The 16527-nt window shown below is 46.8% G+C and overlaps 1 protein-coding gene across 2 annotated transcripts in view; it reads left to right on the top strand.

The window, feature by feature from the left end:
* Positions 1 to 3702: 3702 nt before the first annotated feature.
* Positions 3703 to 16527, top strand: part of ripor3 (RIPOR family member 3) — a 69521-nt gene continuing 56696 nt past the window's right edge. The window contains exons 1-2 of one of the 2 annotated variants that reach the window (XM_074649757.1): positions 3703 to 3850; positions 4292 to 4486. The gene's annotated coding sequence lies outside the window, so the exon portion shown is untranslated. Of the gene's footprint in view, positions 3851 to 4158; positions 4487 to 16527 lie in introns of those variants that run through there. The other variant, XM_074649761.1, reaches the window with a different exon arrangement.

Below are 16527 nucleotides of genomic sequence, written 5' to 3'. Positions count from 1 at the left end.
AACGCCCTGCTGCTGTTGTTCAACCTGACGGAGAACAACAGCCTAAAGGTTATTGACTCAGTAGCAGCAAGTTAACAGCAGAGGGCATCATGGTCCAGAGGTAGAGGAGCTACCTCCAACAGCCTCATCTTCATCATCCTCAACAACCAACACATCCTTCATCATGCTGCACCAGGTTACACATCATCACCTGTTGCTTCCCACTGATCTATAGTGTGTGTTTTACTGCAGCTGACTCTATGTTAGAGGTGTTTATGGATGAGAACTTCAGAATGAAAATAGGTAAAGCTTTAGGGGCTTTAGTTCCGAGCTGTTGTGGAGAATCAGGACGCGTCACCTCACTGTATACTGGGCTAATGGCGGCTAAATACCGGAGCTAACAGATGACTTACAGAGGTTCAAGTCGATGATGATTTGTTGACAATAACAACAACATTGAATAATGGCGGTTCTGTCTCCTAAAAGCACGCCTATTCATTGTGGCTTTAAGCACAACTCTCATTCTCACATCAAGGTTATAATAGTTAAAATTTTCAAATTAGTTTTTATTATATTTTTGACTTTTTCGATTTCATTTGAGTTAGTTTTCATTGTGCCTTTGCTTGTTTTACCTTAGTTTTCAGAAAGGTTTAGTTTTATTTTTTTTTATATTTAGTTTTAGTTTGTTTTTGTTCGGGCCAGCTATAATGTCTCAGAAGTATATAGCTACATATCCTTACGAAACACATGGTCGGAGAACTGTGTAGGAATGGCCATGATGTTAAATGTTTAATCTTCACGCTCCTTTAGTGTCCGATGTGAAGCGATTGCGGCACAGTGCCGTCTCCTGGAAGGTCAAGTTCAGTTTCTGTGGTTCATTGTCACGAGAGTTGATTGAGATTCATGTTGTCTCCCTTATTCGGTATAGTGATATATTAGAGCTAAAAAAACTAAAATAAGGGAATTTATGTTCATTTTTGTCTTATTAGTTTTTTAACCAGACAATATTGTTTCAGTTTAGTTTCTAAAATCCGTGTAAAGCCAAAATAAATCTGCATTCTGGGATTGTCACACCACAGAAAAATTTGTTACTAACCAACCAGTTAAATTTAAATGATTAAAAAAATTGCCAAGTATATAAAATTAGTTTTCAAAATCATGTAAAAATCATCAGTATTCTGCTCTGAGACGCTGAAACCTGAAACCTCTCTTAATACATCCATGGCTGAAACCTCACCACAAGAGGGGAAGGTGCAGCCTGTCAGGATTCCCTCAGTAGCGGCGAGCGAAAAGGGAAAAGCCCAGCGCTGAATCGCCGTCCAACGGGCGGAGTAGGGAAAAGTGGTGTACGGAAGACCACTTGGCCGGTGTTGCTCGGTGTCTCGGAGTCCTTCTTATCAAGGTTCAGCTGGTGGACGGTGTGAGGACGGTGTGAGGACGGTGTGAGGACGGTGTGAGGACGATAACGGCCCCCCGTCGCGCAGTCTGCCCGGAGGATGCAACTCGGCGGGTTAGGGACTGCCGTTCGGTGTGGGACTGCGCTGGCTGGCCCACGCCGGCCGCATTTTATCCAAGGCGGTCGGTCCACTTAGAAAGGCTTGGGGCGAGGGTGGCTCTTTACAGAGCCCCCCCGCCCCGACCTCTTTTACAAGTTTACAGTAAAAGAATAAATATATACCCATTATGTTAAGGATGGCTCCACTGCGCCATGGAGCCATAGTTTCAGTCCCGCCTGAAAAATCCTGAACACAAACCAGTTTAACGGTCTAACTCCACAATCCATGTTTTCACTCATTATTTTCCAACATTTATAATGTAACAAATCTCTGAATTTCCTTTACACGGCCTTTAAAGGTCCAGTGTAGGATCTGCCGGTATCTAGCGGTGAGGTGAGGAGATTACAACCAACCAAAGCCTCTCCTGTGTGCACATTTAAGATGAAGCATCGCTATAACCTCACCACACACACACACACACACACACACACACACACACACACACACACACACACACACACACACACGCACAAACACACACACGCGCACACACACACACACACACACACACACACACACACACACACACACATACACACACACACACACACACACACACACACACACACACACACACACTCAGTCAGCTGTTCAGTGTGTGTTGAGGGAGGGGAGCAGCAGAGTCTTCCAGATACTCAGGATGTCTCTTCCTCCTTATCTCTGCCTGACATGTGTTACTGGGAGTGTGTGTGTTATGAAATGAATGTGCCAGCTGACGTAAATGTTGGTGTTTATTTCTGTGTTAGCAGCCAAATGATTGTGTGTGGGTGCGTGAGATCTCTAAACTATGACAGAAATATGTGTGTATGTGTGTTTCAATTCTATAAAGTGGGCATGTCTGTAAAGGGGAGACTCGTGGGTACCCATAGAACCCATTTACTTTTCACATATCTGGAGGTCAGAGGTCAAGGGACCCCTTTGAAAATGGACATGACAGTTTTTCCTCGCCAACATTTAGCGTAAGTTTGGAGCGTTATTTAACCTCCTTCACTACAAGCTAGTATGACATGGTTGGTACCGATGGATTCATCAGGTTTTTCTAGTTTCATATGATACCAGAATCTTCACTCCAGCTCTAAAACTGAGCTGTTACAACCTACAAATCATACGTTTTGTTAACGCGTTGAAGTAATTAGTGGCGTTAGAGCAAATTTGCCCTAGTATTTACAAAAATAAACCTTTTGATTCACAGTGAACAATAATGTTAAACGTTCCTCCTCTCTTCTGCTTTGTCTCCAACATATCGATGATGAGAGGAATCTACTATTTACTTACTATTTACTCAGGACCTAAAGCAGCAGTGTTGGTAATGTATATGTAATGTATACACCGATCAGCCATAACATTATGACCACCTGCCTAATATTGAGCAGGTACACCCACCCCCCACCCCCCCACCCCCACCCCGAGGCAAGGACTCCACTAGACCTCTGAAGGTCTGCTGTGGTATCTGGCACCAAGCCGTCAGTAGCAGATCCTTTAAGTCCTGTATAAGGTGGGGCCTCCGTGGATCGGACTTGTTTGTCCAGCACATCCCACAGATGCTCCATCGGATTGAGATCTGGAGAATCTGGAGGTCGAGTCAACACCTCCAACTCACCGCCATCCACATGATGTAAAAGAAAACGTGATTCATCAGACCGGGCCACCTTCTTCCATTGATCGGTGGTCCAGTTCTGATGCTCACCTGCCCATTGTAGGCGCTTTTGGGCGGCGGACACGGGTCAGCATGGTCATCCTGACCGGTCTGCGGCTACGCAGCCCCATACGCAACAAATTGCTCCTCACTGTGTGTTCTGGCAGCTTTCTATCAGAACCAGTATTCACTTTTTCAGCAGTTTGAGCTGCAGTAGCTCTTCTATTGGATCGGACAACACGGGCCAGTTATCCACCTCTCAGTGGTCTTAATGTTATGGCTGATCGTTGTATATGTGATGTATATGTCATATATAAATATGGTGTATATGATGTATGTTCTGGAGCAAAGTTCTACAGTTTAAACCAAACATGATACTCACTGAGCTGAGAGGGGGAGGGGGAGAAATAGAGAGACTCCTGAAACATTTACTCTGAAATATAGAAGAAGAAAAACAGAGAAAGTAAGAAAAGGGAAGAGAGAGAGAGTTAACAGAGGAGTTTAAGAAAACTGGAGGACATAGGAGGAAGGAGGAGAGATAGAGAGAGCAGAAAGAAAGAGAGAGAGAGAGAGAGAGGAGGATACGAGCTGAGAAAAGGGAAGAAGACAGAAAGGATCTGGCAGAGAATGAGAGAGGACGATAAGAAGGAGAGAGAGAGATGACAGATGACATCAGGAGGTATGAAAAAAGAAAGAAAAGAGGAGTGGGATGAAAGGAGGAGCTGAGGGAAGGGGAGGAGAAGGGAGTAGGAAGAGGAAAAGGAAGAAGAGGAGGAGGAGGAGGAGAGGAGGAGGAGAGGAGGAGGAGGAGGAGAGGTATTAAGAGAAAGAGTTAGAGACACAGATGTCGAGAATGACAAGAGCTGAAGGAGAGAGAGAAAGAGAGAGAGAGAGAGAGAGAGAGAGAGGAAGATAGAGAGAGGGAGCAGATAGACAACTAGCAGGAGAGGAGGAGAGAGGAGAGGAGAGGAGAGGAGAAGAGAGGAGGAGAGGAGAGGAGAGGAGAGGAGACAAGGAGAGGAGAGGAGGAGAGAGGAGAGGAGAGAGGAGAGGAGAGGAGAGGAGGGAGGAGAGGAGGAGGTGAACTTGTCCTCTGTTGTGTTTCTCTCCGTCTTCGTAGTGAAACCCTCCAGAGCTGAACGCTATCAGGACAAAGCAGACAGCTGCCAAACCCACAACACACACACACACACATACACACACGCGCACAAACACATGCGCACACACACACTGACACACACTCAGTGGTGGATATAACTGGTGAGGACGACTCCCAGTGACCGTCCGTTGGATTAACTGGTTCTTCATCATTCCGGTGAGTTTAATCTGACAGACTTTTATTCTGAAAGGTTTAACGCGAAGGTTCTGAGAAACGGGTCAGAGTCCTTCTGGTAGAAACGGGTCAGAGTCTTTCTGGTAGAAAACGGGTCTGAGTGTGAGTGAGACTGATGTAAAGATTGAAACAGTTCTTGTCATGTGTCGATTCTAACTCCGAGGGCTGTTTTACCAGAATAAAGATGTTTTCTCTACTTACAGCTGTGACATGAAGCATTACAGCTGTTTTTATGATGCATACAGTCTGGACGTCATGCTCGTTGACTTGTGGTGTCTCAGTTGTATTTGTCTGCTTGTGTTGGTTGTTTTTATTGTTCTAACAATGTCTGTGCTGCCCTCTTGGCCAGGTCGCTCTTGGAAAAGAGATTTTAATCTCTTTTTACCTGGTTAAATATATACACGTGTATATATATATATATATATATACACGTGTATATACATATATATGTATATAAAACTGAACAGTCAGTAGCCTGAGTGGTTGCTGTGACATTACCAGCTGGTGGCTGATGTTGTTTGTCTGAAGAGATGCTCAGTGTGCGTCTTTAGACACAGTGAGGAAGAGGTTGCTCAGTGGATGAAGAGTTTCACTGCTCTCTGTGGCCGCATGTTGTTGGTCTGAGACTCTCTAGTTGCTGTCTGCTGCTTTACTACCGTCACGTCGGTTCTGATCCGCTCTTGTTGCTGTCTGCTGCTTTACTACCATCACGTCACTTCTGATCCGCTCTTGTTGCTGAGGTGTTTTTTATTTTGCAGTGTTGTTATTTTCAGATCTTCAGTTTCATCTCCAAAGAGAAGCAGCAGAAATAGGATTCTGTTTGTAGAAACTTTGGCTGAACTTCAGTTTTACAGCTTCTCTGTGTTTTAAACTCTCTACTCAACAGTTCCAGTTCAGGGAGAACAGGAATATCTGTAAAATATAAGAACTAGAGCTGTCAAAGTTAACACGATAATAATAACGCAAATAATTCACGTTATGACGCCACTAATTTCTTTAACGCATTAACACAACTTGTGATTTTTTTCAGTTTTAAAGCTCTCTAGCTTTAAAACTGAAAAAAATCACAAGTTGTGAAGATACTGGTATTAAAGTAAACTATAAAACCTGATAAATCCATCGGTACCAACCATGTCATACTAGCTTGTCATGAAGGAGGTTAAATAACGCTCCAAACTTACACTAAAGTTTGGCGAGGAAAAACTGTCATGTCCATTTTCAAAGGGGTCCCTTGACCTCTGACCTCCAGATATGTGAATGTAAATGGGTTCTATGGGTACCCATGAGTCTCCCCTTTACAAACGGTCTGCAATGTATAGCAGACCGTTGCTACGTATAACAGACCGTTGCTACGTATAACAGACCGTTTCTATGTATAACAGACTGTTGCTACGTATACCAGACCGTTGCTATGTATAACAGAAGTTTCTATGTATAACAGACCGTTGCTATGCTACGCATAACAGACCGTTGCTATGTATAACAGACCGTTGCTACGTATAGCAGACCGCTGCTACGTATAGCAGACCGTTGCTATGTATAACAGACCGTTGCTACGTATAACAGACCGTTGCTACGTATAACAGGCCGTTGCTAAGTATAAGATTCAAGATTCAAGATTCAAGATGTTTATTGTCACGCCGGTTGTACAGGTACAAACGTGTGAAATACTTTTTGCTGGGAAGCTCCATTAAAAAAATAAATTATATTACATTTATATTTACATTACAATTACATTTACATTACAATTACATTTACATTACAATTATAAAAGGAAATACTTTATACAAGGGCATATTAAGAACATATCTATTAAGAATATATACAGTATAAGAAATATTTTTGTGTAAGAATGTGTCGAATTAATTATAGATTTAAAAGTCTGATGGCCTGGGGGAAAAAACTGTTCCTCAGTCTGCTGGTGTGAGTCCTGGGGGTCCTGTATCTTCTACCAGAGGGCAGGAGGGAGAACAGACTGTTGTGGGGGTGTGTTGTCCTTAATGACCCTCAGGGACTTCCTGAGGCACCGCTGGGTGTAAAGCTCCTGCAGGCTGGGCAGCTCGCACCCGGTGATGTGTTGGGCCGAGCGCACCACCCTTTCCAGCGCCTTACGGTCCACGTTGGTGCAGCTGCCGTACCAGGTGGTGAAGCAGCCTGTCAGGAGGCTCTCTATGGTGCCCCGGTAGAAGTCCCTGAGGATTTGTGGTTTCAGTCTGAAAGTCTTGAGTCGCCTCAGAGCATACAGTCTCTGCTGGGCCTTCCTAACTACAGCGGTGGTGTGGGTGGCCCATGTCAAGTCCTTATGGATTTTGACACCCAGGTATTTAAAGGTGTCCATCCTCTCCACCGCTGTGCCGTTAATGGTGACTGGGGGGTGAGTGCAACCCCCCCTCCTGTAATCCACGATGACCTCCTTGGTCTTTGAGATGGTCAGGGAGAGGTGGTTGTTCTGACACCACTGTTCCAGGGTGGTCACCTCCTCCCTGTAAGCCATCTCGTCGCCATGGGAGATCAACCCCACAACTGCTGTGTCATCCGCAAACTTCACGATGGTGTTTGAAGCTCTTGTTGCCACACAGTCGTGGGTGTAGAGGGAGTACAGGAGGGGGCTGAGAACACAGCCCTGAGGCGCTCCTGTGCTTAGAGTCAGTGAAGTCGAGGTGAGGTTGTCGATTCTCACCACTTGGGGGCGTCCCGTCAGAAAGTCCAGGATCCAGTCACACAGTGGTGTGTTCAGGCCCATATCCTTAAGCTTACTGACGAGCCTGGAGGGCACTATGGTGTTGAACGCTGAGCTGTAATCCACGAACAGCATCCTCACATAGGTGTCCCTTCCTTCCAGGTGGGAGAGGGCGGTGTGTAGTACATGGGCGATGGCGTCCTCTGTGCCTCTGTTTGGGCGGTATGCAAATTGTAGGGGGTCGAGTGTGGGGGGAAGCATGGGGCAGATGAGGGATTTAACCAGCTTCTCAAAACACTTGCTGATTATTGGGGTGAGGGCTATGGGGGTGAGGGCTATGGGGGTGAGGGTTATGGGGGTTTGGGTTATGGGGGTGAGGGTTATGGGGCGCCAGTCGTTTAAGCTGGTTACTTTTTGTTGTTTGGGGATGGGGATGATGGTGGTGGATTTGAAGCAGGTGGGGACAGTCCGGAGAGAGAGCGACAGGTTGAAAATTGTTGTGAAAACCCCCGCCAACTGGTGTGCGCAGGACTTCAGGACGCGTCCAGGAATGCCGTCCGGGCCGGTCGCTTTGCGTGGGTTGATACGCAGGAGGGTCCGGCGAACATCAGCCTCTGTGATGGAGAGGGGACGGTCCTGTTCTGCAACAGTCGTGGAGGAGGGGTGTGGAGGTGGTGGGCAATCCAGGTTTTCAGCTGAGGTGGGGGTAGAGGGAAGGGGGTTGTCAGTGTTGGATGGTAGTGGTGGTAAGGGGGGGGGGTTCTGATTGTCTGCAGGGGTGGGGGTGGGGCAGGACATGACACAGGGTCTGACAGAGGAGTCAAACCTGGCGTAAAAATGATTGAGTTCGTCTGGGAGGTTGGGTGCTGTGTTTGTGATCTGTTGTCTGGGTCCTTTAAAGTCTGTCATGGTTTGGAGTCCTTGCCACAAGTGCCTTGGGTTGTTGGAAGTGAGCTTGGACTCCACCCGTTGTCTGTAGTCTCTCTTTGCCTGTTTGATTACTGTCCTTAAAGAGTAACGTGAATGTTTGTAGTCGTCTGGTGAGCCTGAGGTGAAGGCTGTGTTCCGTGCATTGAGGGCTGCACGGACATCACAGTTTATCCAGGGCTTTTGATTTGGCTTTGTCTTTATAGTTTTTGTGGGGACTACTTCCTCCGTGCATGTCCTGATGAAGCTGGTGACTGTGTCTGTGAAGCCACTGATGCTGTCGTTTGCGGTCCTGAACATCTCCCAGTCCACTTGATCAAAACAATCCTGAAGGATGGCGTCTGATTGGTCTGACCAGCAGTGTAACAGACTGTTGCTATGTATAACAGACCGTTGCTGTGTATAACAGACTGTTGCTACGTATAACAGGCCGTTGCTAAGTATAGCAGACCGTTGCTATGTATAACAGACCGTTGCTATGTATAACAGACCGTTGCTACATATAACAGACCGTTGTTACACATAACAGACCGTTGCTATGTATAGCAGACCGTTGCTACGTATAGCAGACCGTTGCTACGTATAACAGGCCGTTGCTAAGTATAAAAGACTGTTGCTATGTATAACAGACCGTTGCTATGTATAACAGACTGTTGCTACGTATAGCAGACCGCTGCTACGTATAACAGACCGTTTCTATGTATAACAGACTGTTGCTACGTATAACAGACCGTTGCTATGTATAACAGAAGTTGCTATGTATAACAGACCGTTGCTACGTATAGCAGACCGCTGCTACGTATAGCAGACCATTGCTATGTATAACAGACCGTTGCTACGTATAACAGGCCGTTGCTAAGTATAACAGTGTTAGAATCCCCGAGCGGTCATGGAGGAAATGAGGATCAGTCTGGATGGCATTTCAGCATAATAGCATTTATTTTCCTTTTCACACCCGTCACACATGTTGCCTCCACCGTAGTATTCCCCCAAATGGACCCAAACTCATGGTTTTTATACTCCCCTATATTGGCCCATACCATTTCCAAAACACAACACCACACCAATATACAAAAATATCCACATTTATGTACCTAAAGCCATTTCCCACATATAAATCCTCTTAATAAATACATACACACCTAACTATCTTCAATAAATATCCATAAACATTACCCTTTCACAAATACACACAAAACAGTCCCGCCGAACTCCCCTCCACCCACTTCCCACTGGTTTCGCCCTCCCGGAACTATTAATAGGGCGCGAGTCCCCGGGGATCTCTTTCACCCGCGCACCTTGGGAAACGGAAACCGGCAGAAGTAAGTTGGGCATGTTATTGACTGTTTTAATTAATTAATACCTCCGTGTGTTCATTAAGTGTATTCAATAATCCATACGTCTAGTATTTATAGTTAAACATACACACAAAATACTATATTACTCCTGTAACGGCGAGCCGTCGTTACATTTCCTCCCCTCCTCTCCAAAGAGTACAGTACCTCAATTTTCATGTACTCTGGAGAGACAGTCTGCTACCAGGTTGGCCTTTCCTGCCCGGTACTGGACTGTGAAGTCGTAGGGTTGCAGGGACAGGTACCACCCTGTGATACGTGTATTCGAGTCCTTCATCCGGTTCAGCCACTGCAGAGCCCGATGATCCGTCTCAAAGCAGAAGTGACGTCCCAGCAAGTAGCACCTCAGTGAATCAACGGCCCACTTCATGGCTAGACACTCCTTCTCCACTGTGGAGTACCTTGTCTCCCGGTCCAGGAGTTTGCGGCTCAGGAACAATACAGGACGCCTCTCCCCCTCAGCCTCCTGTAGCAGCACTGCTCCAAGGCCGACACCAGAAGCATCCGTCTGCAGTGTGAATGGCTGAGAGAAGTCAGGAGTGTGTAGAACAGACTCACTTGTGATGGCACTCTTGAGATCCTTGAAGGCCCTGTCACACTCTTCATTCCATCTCACTCTGTTTGGGGCTGAGGCCTTGGTGAGGTCAGTAAGGACAGCTGCCCTCTCAGAAAGGTGGGGGATGAACTTGCTGTACCAACCCACCAGCCCCATAAAGGCACGCACCTTCTTCTTGGTGGTGGGCACCGGATACGAGTGGATGGCATCCACCTTCCCCACTCGAGGCTTGACCACCCCTTGTCCAACGACATGGCCCAGGTACTCCACCTGTTCCCGTGCAAAAGCACACTTGTTTGGATTGATGGTTAGCCCGGCTGTCTTGATCAGGTGGAGGACCCGTTGCAGGTGAGCCATATGTTCCTCCCATGTCTGGCTGAAGATGACAACATCATCCAAGTAGGCGGCTGCAAACTGTGGCATCTCCCACGCCCCATGGAGACCAAACGGCATCACCCTGAACTGAAACATGCCATAGGGCGTCTTGAATGCTGTCAGCTCCCTGGACTCAGGTGCCAGGGCCAGCTGCCAGTACCCCTTGCTCAGGTCAAGCGTGGTGATGAACGTGGACCTCCCAACTCTTTCCAGCAACTCATCGATGCGGGGCATTGGGTAGGTTTCAAACTTTGAGACTGCATTGAGGTACCTGAAGTCAATACAGAACCTCAGTGAGCCATCTTTTTTAGGTACCAACACAACAGGACTGCACCACTCACTGGTTGATGTCTCAATTATTCCCAGCTGCAACATCAGTTCAATCTCCTTCTTGAACTCTGGTACCAAACTTTCAGGGATCCTATAGCTCTTCCGGCGGGGAGCAGCATCTCCCTTCAGATGGACCTTGTGCTGGACCAGAGTTGTGAAGCCAGGTTTTTCTTGGAAAAGCTCTGGATCCGGCAAGGCTTTTATCTCCCTCTGCTGGGCTGGCTGGAGATGGGACACATCCGCTGAAGTCGGCTCAGAGTTGGTGGGGAACGACTGCTCTCTGTTTTCCTCCTCATCGAGAGCACGGATGAAGAGTTGCTGCTGGGCAGGTTGCTGGATCGGCAGTGAAGGCACCTGAAACTCCTTCAACAGGTTCACGTGAAAACACTGATGTTTCTTCAATCTGTCAGGCATGTATAGTTCATAGGTTACCTTACCCTGGCGCTTGGTGACTTGGTAAGGCCCCTGCCATTTGACTAACAGCTTACAGTCACTGGTTGGGAGCAACAGCATCACCTGCTGCCCTGGATGAAACGTCCTGTCTCTGGCCTTTCTGTCATACCAGGTCTTCTGGTTGGCTTGCGCCGTCCTCATGTGCTCCTGTGCTAGAGCCGTCATCTGTTCCAGCCTCTCTCTCATCTTCACGACATAGGCAACAACATTCTCCCGATCTGCAATTGGATTCTCCCAGTGCTCTCTCAGGAGGTCCAGTGGCCCCCTCACCTGGCGACCATAGAGAAGCTCGAAGGGCGAAAATCCTGTTGAAGCCTGTGGCACCTCCCGGTAGTCAAACAGCAGGTATGGCAGCCATTGGTCCCAATCAGAGCCTGTGTGGGAGACAAACTTTCGCAGCATGTTCTTAAGTGTTTGATTGAACCTTTCCACCAGGCCGTCCGTCTGGGGGTGGTATGGGGTGGTCTTAATACCCTTCACACCTAACAACTGATAAACTTGCTGCAGTAGTTTGGACAGGAAGTTTGTCCCACAGTCTGTCAGGACCTCTCTAGGTATGCCTACCCTTGAAAATAGCTGTATAAGACAGTTGGCAACCTGTCTGGCTTTAACAGACCTGAGGGGAAAGACTTCTGGGTAACGGGTGACATAATCACAAATTACCAAGATGTACCGATTTCCTGAAGAACTTTTCTCAAGGGGCCCCACTACATCCATGCCTATTCGGTCAAATGGTGTATCAATGATGGGCTCGGGCTACACCCTTAGGTGAAGTTAGCTGACACGTCTCACATGAAGCGCAAAAATCCTTAACCCGGGTGTACATGCCGGCCAAACAAATCTCCTGCCAATCCTGCTGAGGGTTTTTTGAAATGCTAGGTGACCCGCCCAGGGGATAGAATGCCCTAGTTCCATGACTTTCTGTGTAAGGCTCTGTGGCAAAGCTAAGGCTTCATCCTTTCCCTGACGCTGGTAGAGAATGCCCCTCTTAACCACATAGCTAGCATCAGCTAAACAGTCTACCTTTCCCTGTTTCTCACCTTTGACCTCTGTCACCTTGTCAAACCAGGATTTTAGCGTTGGATCAGCTCGCTGTATTGCTGCTATGTCGGGGGGAATGTGAAAATCTAAAGGATGGCTGGGCTTAGGTACTCCCTCAAACTCTTCCCTGGCCGTAGTCAAAACCTTTTCCCTCCTTCTCTGAGCTCTGGACTTCAGCTGCTTGACTGGACCTGCCTCCAACTCAACCTGGTAAAATGGTAACTCCTCAAGTGTATTTCTTGCCTTCTGTGCTCTAGTTGTGACCACGTTACATGCTTTAACTGCCGGTTGGAGCTGTAACTGCTGCTCAACCTCCTGAACTGGTGCCTCAACAGTGCCCTCTACATGTCCCTCACTGCTTATTACCTTTTGCCTGCTCAATCAAATCTAACAGTGTGGGGACATCCTGGCCAAGGATAACAGGATATGGTAGTCTGGGCACTAACGCTACTGGCAGGAGGTAAGTCTGGCCACCAACCGTAAGATAAACCTCAGCTGTGGGGTACTTTCTCTCATCACCGTGTACACAACTAATATTGGCAGTGGTCTCACTCCACAGTTCTCTAGGAACTATGCTGGACAGCACAATAGACTGAAAACTGCCAGAGTCTAAGAGGGCCTTCTCACACTGACCATTCACTAACACCGGTGTTGTGAGCGCTTCTGTCTGCAGAGACTGGGTTAGCGGGTCTGGGTACTGTACACAAAAGGGAAGGCTTACTCTGTCTGGTTGCGGGGCATGTATACTGAGTGTGACCTAAGGCATTACACTGATAGCAGCGGATGTCCTGCTTAGAGCTGGAAAAGGGCTTGTTACTGTTAGGTTTACTGGGAGGGAACTGCCTAGCATTGTTCTGAGGCCTAGACTGAGTTTGACCACCCCTTTCACCTCCATTGGACTTACTGCGCCCGGTGAAGTAGCTGTCCCGGCCGAAGGTGGTTCTTCTGCTCCCCGTTCTGGCTGACAGGAAAACCTCTGCAAACCGGGCGGCATCTTCTGCAGACTTTGGGTCCCGTTCACGGATCCAGACCTCCAACTCCGGGTCCACCATCCTCAAAAACTGCTCCAGAATCATCAGCTCGGCCATGTCTTTCACCGTAGAGCTCTGTGGTTTGATCCATTTGTTAAACATGTCCTTCAGTCGAACATACAGTTCACGTGGGGTCTCTCCTTGATCAATGTTGTCCAGCCTTTTCTTCTGACACCACTTGTTAGAATCCCCGAGCGGTCATGGAGGAAATGAGGATCAGTCTGGATGGCATTTCAGCATAATAGCATTTATTTTCCTTTTCACACCCGTCACACATGTTGCCTCCACCGTAGTATTCCCCCAAATGGACCCAAACTCATGGTTTTTATACTCCCCTATATTGGCCCATACCATTTCCAAAACACAACACCACACCAATATACAAAAATATCCACATTTATGTACCTAAAGCCATTTCCCACATATAAATCCTCTTAATAAATACATACACACCTAACTATCTTCAATAAATATCCATAAACATTACCCTTTCACAAATACACACAAAACAGTCCCGCCGAACTCCCCTCCACCCACTTCCCACTGGTTTCGCCCTCCCGGAACTATTAATAGGGCGCGAGTCCCCGGGGATCTCTTTCACCCGCGCACCTTGGGAAACGGAAACCGGCAGAAGTAAGTTGGGCATGTTATTGACTGTTTTAATTAATTAATACCTCCGTGTGTTCATTAAGTGTATTCAATAATCCATACGTCTAGTATTTATAGTTAAACATACACACAAAATACTATATTACTCCTGTAACGGCGAGCCGTCGTTACAAACAGACTGTTGCTATGTATAACAGACCGTTGCTATGTATAACAGACTGTTGCTACGTATAACAGGCCGTTGCTAAGTATAGCAGACCGTTGCTATGTATAACAGACCGTTGCTATGTATAACAGACCGTTGCTATGTATAACAGACCGTTGCTATGTATAACAGACTGTTGCTACGTATAACAGGCCGTTGCAATGGACACAGCTATGATGTCAGACTCTGTGAAATAAACCCCTTCAGGACAATGAGAGACCCGATGTGAAGCGGGTTTATTTCACAACAACGACCGGCTTTCTGTACATTATCCCTTGACTTAAATATTTGAACTGATTGACAGGCCTAATAACAACATCCATGCTCCCTGTAGGTTTCCTGTTTAGTCGGGTCAGAGGGGTGTCTGACATTCTATCCACCAGGGGTTCCTGTTGTCGCCTTCTCTCCTCTTCTTTCTTCTTCTTCTCTACTTCTAATATTACACATTTATCAGTTTACATCCACTGTAATAACCTGATGACCGTATAGCCAACATTTAGCAGCAGCTGCTCGTCACATTTCTTCATCCTTCATCCTCTCAACTGACTTTTAGACGGGTTTGGTTTCAGTTTCACTCTGTGGATGTAATAAATGTAATGAATGTAATGAATGTAGTGACTCTGATAACGTAACAAGCTGCTCTGCTGTCAGACTCACTTCCTGTCTGAACGCTTCAATAATACACGCTGAAACGTTTCAACTGCATCAATCTGAAATCTAAATCTGTCTTTAATGGGATCTCTGCTCTCAACCTCTCTTCTCTTCTAATGATTTCTGTGAAAACTCTCTCTCTCTCCTCTCTCCTCTCTCCTCCTCCTCCTCTTCCTCCTCCTCCCTGTTGGAGGAGGTGTTGCTCTTCTCTCCAGATGAAGAGGAGCATCTCTTTCTCATGAACTCCTCAGTGAGTTCAGCTCGAACTGACGAGCAGCCAGAGAAAAAACATCAACACAACAAGCTGCTCCCTCTTCCTCCCTCTCTCCTCCTCTTCCTCCCTACTCCTCCTCTTTCTCCCTCTCTCCTCCTCTTCCTCCTTCTGTCCTCCAGTCTCTGTGACTTCTGTCTCCTCCATGGTTACAACCAAAGACATTTGACAGTAGTAAAGAAGCCAGTGAGCCTTTAACCTGAGTGGAATAGTGTGGGTGATGATGAATTAAAATCCTGCTCTGTGTTTATATCAACTCTCTAATGTGTGTGTGTGTGTGTGTGAAGCTGCACGTGTGTGTGTTTGTGAATACTGTATGTTGATTAGTATGACCAGGTGTCTCACTTCACGAGGGACTGCACAGCATTTTTATCCCTCGTCCCACATATTGAGACGATGTCCCACATTTTCATTGTCTCTAGTTTCAAAAGTCAAACCGCTGCAGGACAGACGCTTTTTAAGATCTGTCTTTTATCCAACGGCTGTGAGGAAAGCAGGAAGTCTGTCATCACGGGGCTGTTTGCTGTCAAACTGAGCACACATGGGTCAAGTGCAGGTTAACGTTTCACCGTCTTCGCTACGCTACGCCCAACGGAGACAATTACGAGTCACCGCAAAGTCACAAGCTCTGCAGATTTATGAGGAATATGATGGAAATCAGCACAAAGAAAAGGAAGAGCAGCTACAGCAAAGACTGTGAAACTACTTCTCAGTATTTATAAGACGGCTGAAGGAGATTCTCAGAGCTTTTAGTGGAATTTGCCAGTTATTGTTCAGTTTCACACTGAGGGGGAATACGACATGACGCGACACCGTTCATGTGAGGCTCAAAAAGAGATGTGCCGATCTACGGAGGCATTCAGGCATTAAAGCAGAGAGATGTTACAAGGTAGAATAGAGATGTTTATTATTGAAGTTAGATAGACGTTACATCAACGTTGTCGACTAGCTCTCAGCCTTGGTAACGTGTCCCACGTGTGAGCTTATATATCTGCATACATCTCGTTGTGTGTGTGTGTGTGTGTGTGTGTGTGTGTGTGTCGGTGTACTCACATCTCTATGAGTGTGTGTGCACTCAGTGAAACAGCTGTTGGATGAATAATCATTTCTTGCTGAGGTGTGATACATGCACTAATCTGAGGTGGCTGCTGTGTGTTTGTGCGTGTGTGTATGTGTGTGTGTACGTGTGTGTGTGTGCGTGTGTATGTGTGTGTGTGTGTGTGTGATTTATAGCAACCAGCTGATCCTGTCATCAAAGCAGCTCTATTCCCTCCCCACACATACAGACCTTATCTTCCTCTTCCTCTTCCTCAGTGACCTGCAGGTCCATGAACCTCTGTATCTGTAGAAACGATGAACTGAGAGGAACATTTAGAGGACAGGATCAGTTAAAACTGTTCATCTGTTAACAGATACCATGAAGAGGTCAGCGAGGTCAGTGAGGTCAGTGAGGTCAGTGAGGTCAGTGAGGTCAGTGAGGTCAGTGATCCAGAGAGCTTCACCGACACCGACTAACTGAAGTCACATGATCAGTTCTGT

The sequence above is a fragment of the Sebastes fasciatus genome, chromosome 1 (genome assembly GCF_043250625.1).
Source record: "Sebastes fasciatus isolate fSebFas1 chromosome 1, fSebFas1.pri, whole genome shotgun sequence".
NCBI lineage: Eukaryota > Metazoa > Chordata > Actinopteri > Perciformes > Sebastidae > Sebastes > Sebastes fasciatus.
This window is presented reverse-complemented; position numbering and strand designations above follow the sequence as displayed.